The sequence below is a fragment of the Pangasianodon hypophthalmus genome, chromosome 25, assembly GCF_027358585.1.
Source record: "Pangasianodon hypophthalmus isolate fPanHyp1 chromosome 25, fPanHyp1.pri, whole genome shotgun sequence".
NCBI classification, from domain to species: domain Eukaryota; kingdom Metazoa; phylum Chordata; class Actinopteri; order Siluriformes; family Pangasiidae; genus Pangasianodon; species Pangasianodon hypophthalmus.
Genome location: NC_069734.1, coordinates 15,313,927 through 15,333,771, shown reverse-complemented (window position 1 = coordinate 15,333,771; position 19,845 = coordinate 15,313,927).

Genomic DNA, 19,845 nt, shown 5'->3' with positions numbered 1-19,845 from the left:
TACAATCTGTCAGATGTTGCTGTGGCTGAATTCTGGCATGTTAAATATGCTCACACTAACAACCATGCCACGGTCACTGAGATCACATTTTCCCCCATTCTGAATGATTTATGCAGAATGAGCACGTGTACAGGTGTTCCTATTAAAGTGGCTGGTGGGTGTACAATACATCAATTGTGCAAGAAACATGTTTCATTACCTTCATTCATTCATTCATTCATTCATTCATTCATTCATATATGCTACGTTCACATCAGCTACTCTGAGAACTGAAATGAACCTGAAAATTAGTTGGTTGTGAAAAGAACAATCACTCCTTCAATATTTAAGGGACAGAAAACGTAAACATATGGTTAATTAGTTTTCGAAATGTCATGCCCTTTCATTGAATGTCTTATTGGCATTGCAGTTCCTGGTGTTCTTGGCACTTCATGAAGAGTTATTAGTTTGAACAAGACGACCTTATACCAGCTCACGTCTCCAGTGTGTGCACTGTAGCTTTGCAATTACAGTTCAGGCCAAAGGTTTACATACACCTAGGACAAAGATATTCAATCTCAAGGTTTTTTTTTAACAACAAAAAAAGCATATAATTTATGTTACCATACATATCTTTTGGCAAGTTAATTAAGGCATCTACTTTGTTCACATCAGGTCATTTTAAAACAATCGAATAGAGACAGATTTATTTTGGCTTTATACAGTATATCAGAATTCCAGTGGGTCAGAAGTTTACATACAAACTTGTAAGTTGACTGTCTCTTTAAACAACGTGGAAGATTCCAGAAATTTATGTAATTACTTAAAGAAGCTTCTGATTGGCCATTGTCGTAATTAAGAGTTCACTGGGAGTACACCTGTGGCTGTATTTAGAGTATTTTGCCCTTGATACGATGGCAAAATCAGGCAAGACCTCAGAAAAAAAAAATTGTGGACCTCAAAAACTCCTTACGAGCAATTTCCAAACAACAGAATGTACCACAATCATCTGCACAATAAAGTCTTTTCATTGCTCAGGAATGTCGCATAAATTAATGCCCAGGTATGAAGGAACTTTGGTCCGAAAGGATCAACAGAACCCCAAGACAACAACAAAAGAACCCCTGAAGGAGTTGGGGCATGAGGTACCAAAGTATGTACAGCCACCATTAATATGGTGGTACATCACCATGGCCTGAAAGGTTGTCGCACAAGAAAGAAGACCGGCATAAAAAAAACAAACTGAAGCTTGCAGGTGATCACCAGCACAAAGATCTAGCTTTTTGGACGAGTGTTCTCTGGTCAGATGAAACAAAAATGCGACTGTTTTGGCCATAATATTCAACACTATGTATTGTGCAGCTGTGAAGTGAACTACTGTGAAGCATGGGAGTGGCAGCATCAAGGGTCTGGTGCACTTCAGAAAATAGCTGACATCATGAGGAAGGAGGAAATTACTATAAATACTGAAGCAGAACCTCAAGACATCAGCCAGAATGTTGGTTGCAATTAGGTCTTCCAGCAGGACAGCGATCCTACTCATACCTCTAAAGTTGTAACAAAATGGCTTAAAGACAACAAAGTGAATGTACTGGAGTGACCATCACAAAACCCTGACCTGATTCACGTAGACAATTTGTGGACAGAGCTGAAAAAGCATGTCCAAGTGTGTGTAAACACATTTGGTTGTAAAGCTATAAGTTGTAGCTTTCTAAGATAAATAAATTTGACATAATTTTTATATGCTGAGGAAAATTCCAAGTATTGATGAACAATTTCATTGTTTTCCCAGGGCATATATATATATATATAAATAATACTGATCATTTATACATGAGTGACCTCCTGCTGTGCATTTCATAAATGTAGTAAAAGACTGGTTGAATGAAACCGTAATAATAACATTTGCAAGAAACAGGTGTTGGTTAAAAAAAGAAACAGGTGTGATCATTCATTGCCAGTGCAGTTGGAACCAAGCTGGTGCTGAAAAAAAAAGTAAAACAGGGCAATCAAAATGCAAACTGGAGGTCTCTGCAACTGTATCTCATTAAAAGGAATACAAAGAACAAACTGAGAAAAGTGTTTTAGCAAATTACTTGGTAAGAACTTGCAACATCACAAAAATGGAGAACATAAGATTGTAAAGGACTGAGAGATTGACTACCTTTAGTGGTAGCAGCTTCTCTTCCATTCTTTCATTAATTCATCTTCATGATCTACTTTATCCTGGTCAGGGTTGGTGTGATTCCAGAGCTTATCCCCAGGAACACTGAGAGCAAGGCGGAAATACACCTTAGATATACTCTAAATGGGACACCAGGCAATTACAGTCAATTTTGGGAGGTGGGAGGAAACTGGAGAACCTGGAGGAAACCCTCGGAAACATGGGTAGAGCATGAGAAACTCTATACAGACAGTAACCCAAGCTCAGGATTGAGCTTGAGCCCTAGTATCTGTTAGCTGTAACCTATACTTACAAGCACCAACTCCAGTTAATATACATTGGGGGAAATTGGTGCGTCAGTTGGTGTGTATTATGCGTTCGTGTACTCTGTGTTTTAATGGGATGAAAGATTAATGCTCATTGGAAAACAGGCTTTTAACACATCATTTTGAGTCCCTACGAGTGAATGGCATGTGGGCGGGTGAGTTTTGCACAGAAGCAAATCTCAATGTTTATTGGACAGTCCGCTCTTCGCTTGTCCCGCCTGGACGCACGGCTTCTCCTTATAATGATTGGTAGACCTCTTAAAGAGGCGGAACCTTGTAACCAGCTGCCAATCATTAAATCGGGAATGAACATGACTGACATGTCAAACTTAAACATATATATATATATATATATATATATATATATATATATATATATATATATATATATATATATGTATTTGCTTAGCTACTTAGCTACTTGGATGGTTCAATTAATAAACAGAAGACAAGGGAGAGATGCCTGATGGGAGGGAATTGGTCAATGCTAAATTAGGGAGAACTGGGGAAAAATAAATAGATAATAAATAAATAAATTTAACAAAGAAACAGCAAGTGTGTTATTTTAAGCTTTTAATGCAGTTCACCTGTTACTTTCTTTTAATTCACCAAGAACACTGACATTTTGCCTGCCAGACAACATTAGATTTTTTCTATCACACACTTTGGGATGAAGCACTGCATGAGTTCTTTGGGGGGAAAATTACATGCCAGATGGAAGGCTATACACAGACCATCATGTAGTGGGACAACATTTTATGAGTGTTGCTTGTAATTTAAAGTTGAATCCAGTTCAGCTTTTTTTTTTTGTCATGCTGCAAGTCAAGATCTCACCACCTGCAATCACACCAGCAATCTTTTCCATGACTCCCTGTTTTATGTTTCGTGCACAGGGGCATTGTCATGCTAGGACATGTTTGGGCTAGGCCCCATAATTCCTGTGAAAGTGAATTATAATGCTACAACATATAAACACATCCTGTACAATTGTGCGCTTCCAATTTTGTGGCAATAGTTTGGGAAAGGCCCACATATGAGTTTAATGGGCAGACCCTTTTGGCCATATAGAGTATAAACAGTTGTTCCTTCACCAGCATATCTTTTTTTTCTGTCTTGAAGTTAATAAGACAAAAAAAAAGCAATACTAAATACTAAACTGCAATGCTAAAATAAATTAGTAACATTATGTAATGTAGATGTAGATGGAGGTTGGGTGTTTGAAGGAGATGTATGGATGGAGATGGACGATTCTTAGTCTTTGGTGTTGTACTGGTTGAGGGCCCGAATGGCCTGCGGGAAGAAGCTCCTCCTCATCCTCTCGGTATTGGCCTTTAGGGAGCAGAAGTGCTTCCCTGACCGCAACAGAGAGAAGAGTCCATTGTTCGGATGGTTGAGGTCTTTCACGATCGCATCACCCTCTGTAGAGCCCTCCTGTCCTGCTGTCATGCCATTTATGTGGACCGACCACCATACAAGTGCCTAAGCTGTTACCATAGAAATGATCATGAATGAGTGCATTAATATAAACCTGTAATTTGCTTTGTAGCCAGCACTATTGTCAGAGCTGCTGTTATAGAAATTAGTCAACACCTTCTGACCACTCAGATTTGAGAATTCAACAGTGCTGTGGTATAAAGAGTGTTCTTGAATTCAGGCTCTTCAAGACAATCAGGAACTATGAGTGCCAGTAAGTGCTTCACTGAATAAAAAAAAACTGTTACAGAATGAAAGCTTACAAAATGATAATTATAGGGGAAAAACTGAGACATTGTGGGAATGCAGTTCTTTGGAAACTTTTTTTTTTTTTGATGGTATAATAAAGACTAGTGTTCAAGATCTGATTGTAGGGAGGACTGTGGTAATGCTTAATCAATAATTGCCAGTGGTGTCATTCAGTGGTGTCATTTGGGACAATTCCTTCTATCCTAAAAATGGTTTATGCCTATTAGCGATATGAATATGAATACATTATTCATAATGAACAGATAATGTGTTCTAAACAGATATAAATACAGATACAAATCAGAGACATGCTATTTGTTTTTTTTGTTGTTTTTGTTGTTGTTTTTTTTTTTTGGGGGGACGAAGACCCCACAGGACACAACAAAAGAAAGGTTTTTAATTTCCTACAGTCGCAAGAGCTGAGGCAGCATTAGTTAGGTGTATACTGGAAGCCAGGGCACCAGACATAGCAGGTAATCTTAGAGTCTAAGGGAAGCATAGGTTCTCAAAGGTACAGTAGTTATCCATGTAGGCGCTAATGATATATGCCTTTGTAAGTCAGAGGTTACTAATACTGATATTGTAGAGGTGTGTAAATTAGCGAAGGTGATGTCTGATGTAGTAATATGCTCTAATTCCATCCCAATGCAGTGGGGCAATGTAGCTTACAGCAGGTTAGGGTTGCTAAACTGCTGGAGGTCAAGGTGGTGCTCTAAAAACAATGTGGGCTTTATTGACAGTTGGAGTAGTTTTGAAGGCAAGACTAGCCTTTTATATCCATCTCACTGGGGAAGGTGCTGCCCTTATTTCTTGTACCATAGCTCATAGTTTCAGAACAGGCCTAGAGCCAAGGCCTGGGAGAAGGCAAGCAGGCTAAACTGACCGTCTGCTTGCTGCCTTGAGTTATCACTCAGGTTCCACCATATTGAGACTGTGTTTCTTCCCCGAGTTAAACAAAAATGTAGAAATACTCGGAAAGTTTATCATAGCAAAGTAATTAAGATAAAATTAGCTCATACTGAATGTACAGCCAGCACTGCACCTTTAATCTGAAACTAGGACTGAAGATCTAAATATTAGATCATTACATCTTTAGCACTTATTGTAAATGAAACGATTGCTGATCATAAAATTAATATACTGTGTTTAACAGAAACTTGGATTAGACCAAAAGAGTTTGTAGCGCTAAATGAACCTAGCCCTCCCAGATACAGCTACATATATACACCACCCTTGTCTATCCAGCAGAGGAGGAAGCATCACAGTTTCTGTAGACAAAGCAGTAAGTGCTGGAGACTGTAATATTTTTTTTTGTTAATCCACAAGATCCTCTGGGAATAGTGTTTGCGTTCATTCTAGACTCACTAGGGGTCAGTCAGAACATAATCAGACCCACTCATTATGGCAGACACACACTTAATTTAATACTGCCATTTGGATTAAATATAGAAAACATAGTCACACTATCCCAGTCTGAAGCTATCGCAGATCAATACCAACATAAAAAATCCAACATAACTCAATCAGACGACTAAATGCTTGCTAAATACTATGCTTGCTCAATGTTCTGCTACATACTAGAAAATGTAGCATACTTAAAAATAATTTGAGAGAAAAAAATGGCACCCTGACATAATGATATGCATACTGAAGTAAAACTAGGTGTTCTGCAAGGTTATCCATAAAATTCTGTTGGTGAATCCAAAGAAATAGTCCAACATAAAATTCACAGCACAAATCTCCTCAAAGACATGATCCAATAAAAAGGTTATCAGAAGAAAAAATTCACAAAAAGGTTTCACTACTACAACAGGCAAGGAAAAACTTACTCGAGACACGAAGGGCTAGGCAAGATAAAAAGGGAAACTTAATCAAGACAACTTAAATACACATGGTGAAATCAGACACAGGTGGCAGTAATGACAATTAACAAACAGAGGGAAAACAACATGGGGGAACAATGAGAGCCTCTAGTGGCTGAAACACAAAACAGCAAGTCCGGGATCCTGACACTTTGTGGCAATGACCGTTGTTAGAAGTGCTATATAAATAAAATTGAATTGAATTGAACTGAGATATGAAACTTGTAAGACACTGATGTATGATACATTTTGATGTATGATACATGTTTTTTTTGTTTCAGTGTTTTCCATCTGGTTCTCCTTGTTATCTTTTCTATAATAAACCCTGGACATCCTATCATACCGGATGGTGTGTATCTTAATTTTTACATTAAATATTTAACTGATCAGTCTTTACCTGATTCTTTAAAAGTTCCGTTAGGTTTTCAAGAAATCCTGGAATGTTTATTTGCGGTATTAGAGTTTGAAATATCTCTCTAAATGTACTTGGTTTTAAGCAAAGCAATGGGGAAGTACTTTTATTACTATAGATTTTCCAAACATGTAACAGACTCTGCCATCAGGGTCCCTGGAGGACTAAAGGTTAGGCCACGGAGCTCTCGCCACTGCCCAGATTCGATTCCCTGCCAGGGAACCAACCCCAGCCACTGGGGCTGCACATGACAGTGCACTCCCAGTGCCGGTGCCAAGCCCGGATAAAATTGTGGAGAGTTGCTTCAGGAAGGGCATCTGGCTTAAAAGCTGTGCCAAATCAAATGTGTGGGTCAATGATCCACTGTGGCAACCCCAAACAAAGGAGAAAAACAAAGAAAAACAACAACAATAGTAATAGACTCTGCCATGGCTTGTGTTCTGTATAATAAGAAAAATTGCTGCTCTGGCTTATTAAAACATTGGCATATTTGTCTCGTGTTCAAATCTGTCATTATATTTGTGAGCAGCTTAATTACATTCTTAGTGTCAAGTATATCTGTGAGTGCCATTTTGCATTGAAAGATAATAAAAGGGTAATGTCTTATCTCTTCTGCCTTGCCTAGTCTGTGCTGAGTAAAACTTAAACTTTTTAATTATTGATCAATATCAATTTATTGTCAATACTCTTTATGATGTTCTATAATACTTTGTAATATCTCGCATCCAGATGATGAACCCATAATGCAATGTGCCATTTGGAAATAATACAGTACCTTGGACGAGTATTTGCCACCCTTGATCTTTTCCACATTTTGTAGTGTTGCAAACTGGAATCAGCATTGCACTGACATTTTCGCCCACTCTTCTTGTCAAAACTGTTCAAGCTTTGTCAGATTGGATGGAGACCTTTGGCGAACGGCAATTTTTAAACGACTTGAGGTCAAGGCTTTGACTGTGCCATTCTATTATATTCAGGTCCTTGGATTTTGAACCACTCCAGTGTAGCTCTGGCAGTAAAGTTAGTGTTGATGTCCTTTTGGAAGGTTAACATCTGCCCCAGTCTCAAGTATCTTGCAGTCTGAAACAGGTTTTCTTCTAGGATTGCCCTTTAGCAATTTTGCCCATATTGCCCTCAGCCCTGAGCAGTTTTACAATTCCTGCTGACGAAAAACATCAACACACAACCCCCCCCCCTACAACATGATGCTGCCACCTCCATGCTTCACTGTGGGGGTGGTGTTTTCAGAGTGATCTGCAGTGTTGGTTTTCTGCCAAACATAGCACTTTGTGTCAAGGCCACAAAGTTCAACATTCTCATCAGAATAGAGAATCTTGTTCCACTTGTTTTCCGAGTCTCAAAATTGGATTTAATATGACTTTGCTCTCTCACCATTCTTCTGTAAAGCCCAGAGTTGTGGAGTGTCTTGTGTACAGCTTGTCCCATCTGAGCTGTGGATCTCTACAACTCTTTGATTGTTTTTATTTGTATATAATTTTACAAGCTACCGTATATTGTAAAATTATGTACAAACACACACACACACCTTCAGTATGGGCTATTCTGTGTAGATTCATGATATGCCACATTCATTACATATTCATATCATTGTTTTTACTTGTATATAATTTTACAAGCTATATTGTTTATTTGATTCAAGTTGGTGTAGAAGGTAGTGGGCATAAAAGTAGTAAACATCATTAAGTTCTCTGCTTCTTATCAAGCGTATAAATGTACAGGCATCCTATCAACACATCATCACGGTGATTAAAAATACCGCAAACTCTTCTCCAACGGAAGGGCCAGCAGATGTAGGACTGTGAGTAATTACTCTTCACACGCTATAATGCTGCCATAACCAGGCAATGGTGTTTACCAGGACCACTAATGAGGTTTCATCCATCCTTTCTCTGTACCACATCTCCTAGACAGGGTCGCAGGGTAGCCTGGAGCCTATCCCAGGGGGCTTGGGGCACAAGGCAGGGGACACCCTGGGCAGGGAGCCAACCCATCACAGGGTGGTGTGCAATCATTAGGGGGAGGAAGCACGGGGAGGATATGCAAACTCCATGCACACAAGGCAGAGGCGGGTTTCGAGCTCCCAACCCCGGAGGTGTGAGGCAACAGTGCTACCTACTAAGCCACCGTGCCCAAGGAAGATTCACTGAGGAGTAAATAAGCTGCTTTCTCTACGCACCATTCTCTCCGCTCCCCTAGTCCATGCTAATTACAGAGAACTGAACAGTGACGACAGTAAAGAAACAGAAAGCTTTACACATCAGTGGACACGTTCTCTTGGTTTGACCTTTGCTGACATTTTTTGTACACAGCAATGAAATTACAGATCAGACAGGTAAGGACTTTTCTCCTACTGTGATCGATGCTCATGGAAAACGTAGTAAAGAGTAAGTCTATAACACAGGCGCTGTATTACTGAATCTCAGGCATTAATATCAGCATGGTGTGAGCTCTAAGTGGAAATATTCACTGGTTAGGGTTTCGTGCAAATGGACTGAAGGCTGAGTTGAAACATTGGGCCCTTGAGAAAAGCCATTAACCTTCAACTAGACATGATGATGATGAGTTAGTGTTTATGAGTCTGAATCATTGGTTGTCTACATCAAGTACAAATCGAGTCCAAAATCCCAATGAGTCAAGTTTTGAGTTTGAAATGAATCACTTGGTGTGGAAACCGGAGACCCAGGAGGAAACTCACACAGAGAGAACATGCAAAACTCCACACAGATAGTAACCCGAGCTCAGGATCGAACCGTGGATAGTAGAGCTGTGAGGCAACAATGCTACCCTCTGTGAAATATATTTTTAATCTGAGACATTGCTTATCTGGGGGACTGATTTGTTTTTTTTATGAAGTAAGTTATGAATTAACTTACGTGAGCTGTAAGCATAGTGATGAATGCTTGGTCAGATTATCATTCAGATTATCATGGGCACATTTTCTTAACACGAGACCGCATCAAGTGAACAAACAACAGTGCCAATTCAATGTAGAGTATTTAAAGTGCGATAAAATGCCTACATCCCATATACACATCGTAATATATAATTCATATATCGTCATAGTTTTTTTTTTTATTTTTCATATTAAATGTAAAAATGGGTGTTCGATTTTAGCACACATTTAAATGTGTCATTATTGTGGTTGCAAGTGCACTGAAGTGTGCTGTAGCATAATCACGTTCAGTGTAGCTTAGTGAACCATTTTACTCCTTTTTTTTTTTCTTCTAAGTAAAATTTGGAGAAAATCCCAAACTGCACATTCAGAGGCTCATTGGCTTTCTGCACGGCAGGCATCCAGTATCGAAGGCGTCAAGCAGCCTGAACAAAAGTAATGACTTCCAGCAATACAGCTGCTGTTAATGTTCACAGCTGGTGCTGCTTTTCTCTGGTTATTGTACTGATACCAAGTGCAAGATAATTGTAGGAAGAACTGACAGAGTCAAAGCTAAACCCAAGAGTTGGAGTATAAGTGCTAGTATTCAGGACTGCTTCAAACACTAATCACGAGTCAGTCAAACTGATTCAGTTCGAATACTGACGAAGAAGCTTAACTTATAATTGCATAGAAATGCGCAATAATAAATAATAGAGCAATTTCCAAAAGAGCACAGGTTGCCATTCTCCTCAGCCAGGGGTTAGGGTTAGGAATGAATAAATTCATAAATGAATAAAAAGGTCTGCTTATGAATGGATTTCAAAGAACATGTTAAAATTGGTGAAGGCAGAACATATTCAGGAGCTGTAAGCTGTGTGAAAAAAACATGACAGCATTTGAAGACAAACTTACACTTTGCATCACTCCAAATCACCATACCATAATTAACAAAAAGAAAAGAAATGCTACACTTGTTGTTGGACTGGAATTCGCAACAGATTAAATAACTAAAAACAATAATCAAGGGGAGGACAAAAGAGTACTAACAGCTAACAGCAGTTTATTACTTTTAAAAAATAAAATACTATTTTAGCAAGTGAAAAAAAAAATCTTGAATGGGGCAGTTACTGTAAATCTAATATTTCTTATTATGAGACTTTTATAAATCAAATATAAGATTATTCAGCATGTCAAGCGTTAGATTTTCTTGTTCTAGTGGCAGATAATTTTGCTTCATTCCAGGAATAAAATTAGAAAAATTATCTGCCAATAGAACAAGACTATTTCAAGCTTGAAATTAGTAAAACAAATTGTCTAGAAATAGGTTTATTGTAATCTTATAATACTAATAAGATACTAATGAAATACTAGATACATCTGACTATATTTAAGATATTTTCACTTTCTTAGATATCATTGTCTGCAGTATTTTTTTGTATTTTGTATTTAGTCTCCATGTAGATCTCCACTGTTTGAACAATGTGAAGAGAGCCAAAGTGCCTCTAAATGTGTAATTATGGGATTTTCTCCTGTCATGCAGAAAGGACTGATGAAACTGGTGGGCAGAAGGTCAATCAGAATGTCTTCTGATATTGTGCTCCATAGTCTCCTGAGGTCTGGACCAGATCTGCCCTTACCGTCCGCTATGTCTTCATTTGCAATCATGCTATTTATGCAAAATTCTGACCTTTCAATCCTCAGAAATGTACCTCATCTTCAGCCATTCAAGACCAAGGCATTACTGCACCAGCACTCCTCCAGCCAGATTGGCGTATTGTCTCCGATATGAAATAGTGATTTACTTCACAATCATGTCCCTACAGTTTGTTCAGTCAGATGAAGTGCTCTTTTGATGAAGTGGAGTTGTCCTCCTCCACACTCTGGCCTTCCGTGGCTTGCGTGGAATGGGCTGAAGGGTGACTTATTTATGAAGAACCTCAATCTGGACCTCAAGACGGTCTCTGACAGCTTGTTTTAATTAAAGCCCAAGAGCATGCAGTCTGTCCTTCACTGTCCACTCACTGACATGGACATTGTGTCTACTGGCATTCTAACAATCAGTACAAGTGACACATCAAATCTCGTCCTGAAAATTGGTGGAAACATACCCGCATACTGTACTCTGCCCCCACACCAATACAGTGTGTGTCCTACACTGATATCAGGTATATGTACTGTCCAAGAACTACTGTGCATTATAACATTTTTAATCTGTTCTCCCTCCCTGTACCGCTCCAAGTTTGATTTTTAGATACTGAGAACTCATTCCCTGTTGTAAAAATGTGGTAGTTGCTTTTCCATAAGTAGGATATAAATGTAGAGGTGGGCAAAATTGGAACGAAATCTTTCCGTGCAATTTTTTTATGGGGTAAACAGACGTTCAACTCTCAAGCACATATCTCTAAGCTCACTACAAACTGAAATAACACTTTATCATACAACGCAAATGTCCTATCAAAGAAAATGCCAGTCATGATTCAAGTGGCCAATCTTCAGTACGAGAGCAACAAAGCACTTCGAACAAAAACAAAGACACGCCACTTCACATACTACAACCAGGTTCAATTATCACTCTCTCCGTACGCTGAATTTAGATTTGCATTTTAAAGGTGTTACTTCATGACTGATTTGTTTTAGCGGTGTGTCATGAGGGCTTAGCAGGTGATTTGATAGAAGAACCTTACAATATAATGTAGCGATGGTCCTTAACGACGTTTTCTATTGCTCAAAATGCATAATAAATGCTAAAACGCATGTACAATACTCCCAAAAAAGAAATAAGGCCAGAGAGATAGAAGGGTGAAACTGTGGTACAATGGGTAGTTTTGGTTCCTCACAGATCCAGGATTTGGCACTTCTTATTATCCCTGTGATAGTTCCCAACTCCCAAAAATAAACTGTTAAATGGATTGGGTGCTAGGTGTGAAGTGTGTGTGATGCCCAGCAATGAACTGGTGTAGCATCCAGGGTATATTCTTGCCATGAACTCAATGTTCCTGGAATAAGCTCCGGATCCACCATAATTCTGACCAGGATTAAGTGCTTAATGGAGACGAATGAGAAACAGGGAATGAGATACTGCAGCTGGGCCTCTCTCTGTAAAACATTTGTGTGTCGTTAGGGGAGAGAAAACACATTTATGTGCCAGGTAAGGAAAAAAAATGGAACAGGGAGTGTTCCTAATAGTATTTGTTCCTACGTGTTCAAATCAAATGATCTCTTGTAATGATTTAATATTTTCCAAGCTGCCTTCAATGATCTATCATATTGAATAATGAATGTATGACAGTTTAATTCATTTTTTTCCTTGATGTACATGTTTGCAGTGTTTTTTTTTTCTTGGGTGGCGTTATAATTGTGTCACTTTGCCCACTTTCCACTACTCGTATTTATTCTTGGAATATTGAGTACTTTTCAGTTACATGTGCGCTGGTAATGAGCCAAATGCAAACCTTAAAAGTGTGAGAAATAGAACATTCAATTTATATTTAACTGTCACACTTGCTTCTTATTTTTGCAGCAAAACCCAGCAGCCTTCATTATGTTTTTTTTTTTTTTTTTGTCTTAAAAGTGGTCTCTTATGTAATATGCAGCTTTCTTTACTGACATACAAACATTTTCCTGTAACATTTAATTTTGTGCTGGAAAACTAATGTTTGGAAATCTAAAATGTTTTTGTACTGAATCAATAATGTAGAAGTCATAAAATAAAAATCTATAACAAAGTTTGTACTAAAAAAAAATATTGTGCCTAAGACTTTTGCACAGTACTGTATACATATATATATATATATATATATATATATATATATATATATATATATGTATGACTATAGCAAGGTTTTAGACCTTTTAGTTGAGTCTGACTGTTTGCGAACGCTTTCTTTAATTGTCAAAGATGTCAAAGGATATCACAGTTAGAAAAAAAACAATTTTGTTCAAAACACAGTTAAAAATATATATATATATATATATATATATATATATATATATATATATTTTTAACTGTGTTTTGAACAAAATTGTTTTTTTTCTAACTGTGATATCCTTTGACATCTTTGACAATTAAAGAAAGCGTTCGCAAACAGTCAGACTCAACTAAAAGGTCTAAAACCTTGCTAGCTAAGTGTGATTTTCTCACATTTTGGGATTTGATCAAGTTGTTGGATCATGCATTGGAATGAAACAGATATAAACCTAATCAATTTAGTGTGTAATGAAATACAGACTGTCAATGTTCATGACGCTCCTGAATGAAATCTTTAAATGTAATCTTCTCAGTTGAGAACAGAGTATTTTATGCAACATTATGACAACATAATGAACCCAAATATAATTATCATTAGGGATGCACTGATACCATTTTTTTTACATGCATGAATACAAATACATGTTTTTTTGATATTAATACCAAAATGTGTAACCTTCTTACTATTAAGCAATCATTGGCCTTAATGAAACATTTTATTGATCTCTGTTTATGTTTCCCCTGATTGAATAATATCCTGAAAAATGCACACACACACACACACACACACACACATGCACTTCAGCTACTGAGCATCATAAGAAACATAATATCAGAACATTTCAGCGCATTCATCTTCACTCATATTTCGCATCGTATGATTGGAGATTAATGTGTGTGCACTCATGCATGTTTATGTGTGTGTGTGTGTGTGTATTTCGCTTCTCGGTTTGGGTATTCAGTAAAATACATTCTCACACTCTCTTTGACACTTTTCCTTCCTGCTGTTTCCATCTTTTCACTGTGTGTACTTTCAGTACAATGCAATCTGTTCCTCTTCTTTCTTTCTTTCTTTCTTTCTCATCTTACCTTTTCTTGTTCATCTTACCTTGTTCTCGGCTGACAGATTGGAGGACAACCAGTTATCCTTTTTTTTTTTTTTTCGATAATCACTATCACTACAACAGACAAAAAAAACAAAAAAAATTGAGAAAAAAAAAACCTAAACATTAGACTATGGTAGGACACAGGGCAAATTCATTTAGTGTGATTAAACATTGTCTATTGACTACAGCTCTTTGTAAATGTTTTTATTCAATATGATTAAACATTGTCTTTCGACCGCACCTTTTTTCTACACTCTGTATTATCAAAATGACTATTCAATTATGTCTTTTACCTTTAAATGGGAGAGGTATTGGATACAAATGTGAGCCTATTCTTTGAACGTGAATAGCATCTAATGGAATATAATGGGCTGCTACACTAGAAAGGAGAAAAAAAACAGCTTACAGAGGTCCAACTCACACATCTGCACACACACACACACACACACTTGAGAGTGTGCGCAGGAGTGAGCATATGTGTATTTATGTGTCTACACGTGCACAGGTGCACGCACGCAAGATATCCAACGACCAGCCATTTACAACATCAGAATGGCCTGCAATCTACAACACATAAGAATCCAGGCCACTCCTCCCCGCTTAGGCAGAAAACTTGGACAATCGTACAGAAAATCTGTCCGATGATCCGGTGTTATAACACCAAAATATTTTAATTTCCTTCATATGAAATGGTTCAAGACACTCATAACACTCAAGTGTAATCTTTCCATTTCCCTAAAATACATTGGGATCTAAGAAAAGACTATATTTGGCCTTAAAAGCACTTTGCACACACACACACACACGCCAAAACACACTCATATATAGTCACGTTCCCATAAAGAAGCCATAAAATTAAGCTTGAAATTAGTATTGCTTAAAAAAATTCCATTCATGCATGTGCTAGACAGTGCTATCACTCAAGTGTAAGAATTCACGTGAGCCCAGATTAGTCTGCATAGAAAAAAAAAAATCTCCATGAAGCAGTCATTGCACTAATGGCCAAAATGTGTTCATTTTAAAATCTCATTTCCTGGATACTTAATTACTTATCCAAAGTATCTCATAAGTGACAGCCTTACAATTTAATCTGCCTGAGTAGTTGAGGAGTCGAGTCTCAAACCCGTGACTCAACTTGGACTTACCCCTTGACTCGGATTTCTAATTCACTTAGCTGTGATTCAAGTAATCGAGAAAAAAATAGCAGTTGTTGTCAGTTCCTGTTTATTCCAGTAACTGTACGCATCGACCTGATTTCCTTGAATTTAGAATAAAATTCAAAAAACACTAGCTTCTGGCTTGATGACAGCACTCGCCCAACTATACGGATAATGACTGTGTTCCCTTGAGGGTCACGTCCGTCATTTCATTTGAATGAAAAGAATACAGTGGTTATACGTTCAATAAAGCATTCTCACCGTATGGACAACAGGGAGTAAATATGATTAGTTTAAGTGCTTCAGTGTCTATTTCAGGATAAGAAGGAAATGACTAAGACAAAAAAAATTAAATAAACATGTCACATTTACTTAGTACAATGTATACCTTTCTCAAAATACTATTATAAAATAGGTCAGTATACATCTACTTTCAACACTTACACAGCTAACAAAAATGGCAGGTCACTCTCCCCATCTTCTTCTTCTTCCTCCACCATCATCAGGCAGTTGTCCATCCTATTTTACTTGATATTCCTCTAACAAATGAGCTCCAAAAAAGAAAGAAAATAGTATCAGTAAAATATTAATTATGTGATTCTTTAATAAATCACTTCCTATTAAATCACTCCAAATTTAATAGTTTGCACAATAATACCACAGTCAATAGATATCACTCATGGGCTCTTAATCTTTGATGTTCACTTGAAGATATCTGCAAGATACCCAACGACCAGCCATTTACAACACCAGGATGGCCTGCAATCTACAACACATAAGAATCCAAGCCACTCCTCCCCGTTTGGGCAGAAACCTTGGACAACCGTACAGAAAATCTATCCAATGATCCAGTGTTCTAATACCAAAATATTTCCTTCATATGAAATCATTCAGGACACTCATAACACTCAAGTGTAATCTTTCCATTTCCCTGAAATACAGTACATTGGGATCTCAGAAAAGACTATGTTTGGCCACAAGAGCACTTTGGAATTTGGTGTACGTTCTGTGAACAGACGAGAAAAAGAAAGCCTTTTTGTTCATCACATATAAACTACAGTACAGCAAAGTCCTTCTCTTCATATCCGCCAGCTTGTTAGGAAATTGGGGTCAGAGCACAGTCAGTCGGGATGCAGCACTCCTGGAGCAAATAGAGTTACAGGTCTTGCTCAAGAGAGCAACAGAGGCTGTTGGGTAGAGTTGGGGCTTGAACCATTGACTTTATAATCAAAAATCCAACACTGTAACCACTGAGCTGCCTCCGCCCACCTCTGAGTTGAAAAAGCATCCCAGGACATCCCTTTGGATGACTGCCCAAATCCAAGAATCCAAGAAGTTCACATCCATCTTTGAGTTGGACATTAGATTTCCATCCACTTGGATCTTTGATCATCAACTTCAGAGTCATGTTATTGATTCTAACTCTGGTGGATCCCTTTGCCAGACAAAGACACATTCGAATTTCAAAACTTCAGTGTGATCTCTATTGAAGGATTGTGCACAATGAGTCAAAAGGCTTTCTCCACAATCTCTGGACAAGCTGATTCAACTGAGTCTATGGCTCAACCTTCAGTGCAATTCCTGCTGAACTCTGTCCATACAGGGTCATTACACTTTCTTCACAATCTCCAGACATGCGGACTTGATGCCACGGCAAGTCTTTCAGCAAATCTTTGCTGAACTGTGCAACACTAATCAGGGAAATGACAAGATATTTTACAATGGGTGTGCTGGAATTTTAAGCAGCGTACGTGTGACATGCGCAGTCTATATATAATTATTATTGTAGCAGTTGCAGTTAAAGGAATCTTGGAGTGCTGCAGCTCCCTCAGTAGCCCCACTTCCTGGGTCATAGGACCTTTTCTTTGTAATTTCCATGGATGCCATGGTTGACTAGACAAGAAGCCACTTTCCTGATCAGGATCAACCAAGGAGACACCACCAGTACTTAACTATAAAGTACATACCTTCTTCAGTGTTGGCAGGGTAGTTTAAATAGTACTAGTTTGTTAATTACATCCAATCTTGCCTAAAAAATCCATACTTCCTCTAGTTACCAATACTGTATGTACAGTACATACAATTTCTTAATTATCCTCACCATGTTCTCTTGTTTTTTAGGGAGGAGGTGCAGGGACCTAAAGCACATTATACTTACACTATTATAAGTGATCTGTAAAGAGAGGTATGGTCCCTGGAGTGGTGCCAAAAGAAAAATTCCCAACAAAATTGAAAGTATTGAAAATATATATGATTTAGGTTTGGCCCAAGTCTGCCCAGGCCATGCCATATCTTGGCCAAATGTACCAGATGTGTGTGTGCTATCTGGGTGGGTATAGCCAGAGGTGTAGCTACAAGACTGGCAAGGCAGGCAATTGCTTGGGGCCCCGAGTATTGAGCAAGCCTCCTGAAAGCTGACAATAAGTCCATAAAAATGTCAAATCTCACAGTGCAGAACTCCCGTAAATCCTTTGATGAGTAATGTACAGAACCCCCCTAAGAGGGTCCCATCTTGCAAGCATGTAGAACTTGTGCAAGATTACTTTGAATTGTCAAACCTTTCAAAACGAAGAGAACGTACCCATCTGGACACAGAAAAGAAAGAGAAAATAAGAAAAAGAGGACGCGGAACTGTGGTAAGCGGTGGGGCCAATCTAATAACAAAACAATCAAGGATGACTCTTGGCTAAGCCATAAAGCAATGTAACACTAGCTAGCTAGGAGTTAGCTCTTGGTTTGGAGGATGTAATGCTAATTATTTAGCTACGTTTCCTAGTAAAATTCGTCCTTTTGCTCAAATTTTCTTGATAGCTTGGTCTTTTAAAGTATATACCGAGTACAAAAGCCAACACTTTACCAAAGGGGTTCTGTTGTAGCCTATGTGATGTAGCAATGATTTATCTCTTTGGAAGGTTTAATCTAGCACTACATATAGCACGCAGAATATAATGATATCAATTTCAGACGGTTATCCTATAGTCGGCTTATCATATTGATTCTTTATAAAGGCATCAGCGTAACATAATGGCAATAAATATGGATCTTCTTGCATTTTCCTGCCTGGGGGCCCCCACAGTCCCTAGAATCACCTCAGATTATAGCCTATTTTATTGTTTGATTGATCGATTTCTGCCTGATGAAATAGATATCATTAACAGGCTATTTTTTCATTAATGCGCTCAAGGGTTCATCAATTTATTCCTGGTGAATTCACAGCCTTGATAAGTTCTTTCATCTTATTACCTTACGAGATTTTAGAAGTGCTTATTTCAGTATGCCAACATTATAGAATGTTGCATAATTTATATGGATTTTTATTTTGTATAGAATTAAGGGCGCTTCTACTAAAACAGTACACACATACTTCGGCTTCACCTCTTCATGTCTTTGCATGCATACTACTTATTTGTCTGTGTTTGTTCAGCATTTACTTCAGCTATAAGCATTGGAACAACTAATGAGCATTAGGCAAATTACATCATGCTAATGAACGGTTACTAGACTGCATGTTTGGTCAAGCTATTCCTTTAATTAACGACCTTTGGAGCCTTTTGTAAAGTAGGAGCACTTGTGCTTCTTTATCTACTATCTGATTTATGCATCAGCATGTCCACATCGAACAGAACGCATATATTTCTCATGTATAAGGTGACAAGAGTGGGCAGGTTTTTATAATAGGCTACGGAGATCGGCACCCTTAAGAGCAGGGGACAGAAAAACACACAGCTTATGTGTATCCTGGAAACCTTTTCATTTAATTGTGTGATAGTGGTTTGGAAATTCATCACACACGTCTGCTGGATCACTACAAGTGACCACAAGAGAACAGTCTTTGTCTAACACTGCCATCATCTGGTTGTATGAGGTGTGAAAAACTACTTGAACATCTGCAGCAGTGTTCAATTTTGTTGTCAAAGACCTTCAAAGACAAAAGTGAGTTAAGCACAATTATAAATAACTCTATAATCTGAATTCTGGCAGGTCAGATTCTTCACTCAAAAACTAGGTCCCTGGGTTCTATCCTGAGCTGGAGTTACTGCTTGTGTACACTAAATTTCCCGCTAGGTGTGAATGAGTGTGAGTGTGACTGCATGGTACACTGTGATTGATTGGCATCTCATCCAGGATGCATTCCTGCCTCGCCCCCTGTATTTCCCAGGATAGGCTCCAGATCCAGTATCGATAATGACCAGGATAAAGTGCTTACTGAAGATGAATGACTGAATGAAGTATAAACCTGCCCTATCCTAATCCTAACTGGATTAGTATTACAAAGGGAGGTGGGGTAATTATCACAGTAATCATTACTGGAGTATCTCTGGGATTTTATTCCTGTCTGAATCCGTCATGTCAATCTTTCTGTGCACACATCTGGAAAGATTATGACGTATTTTACCTCATGTAAAATGTACAACTTACATATATGTTACAGTCATGTGACTTACTAATGATAAAAAATTTCTCACTAGTGCC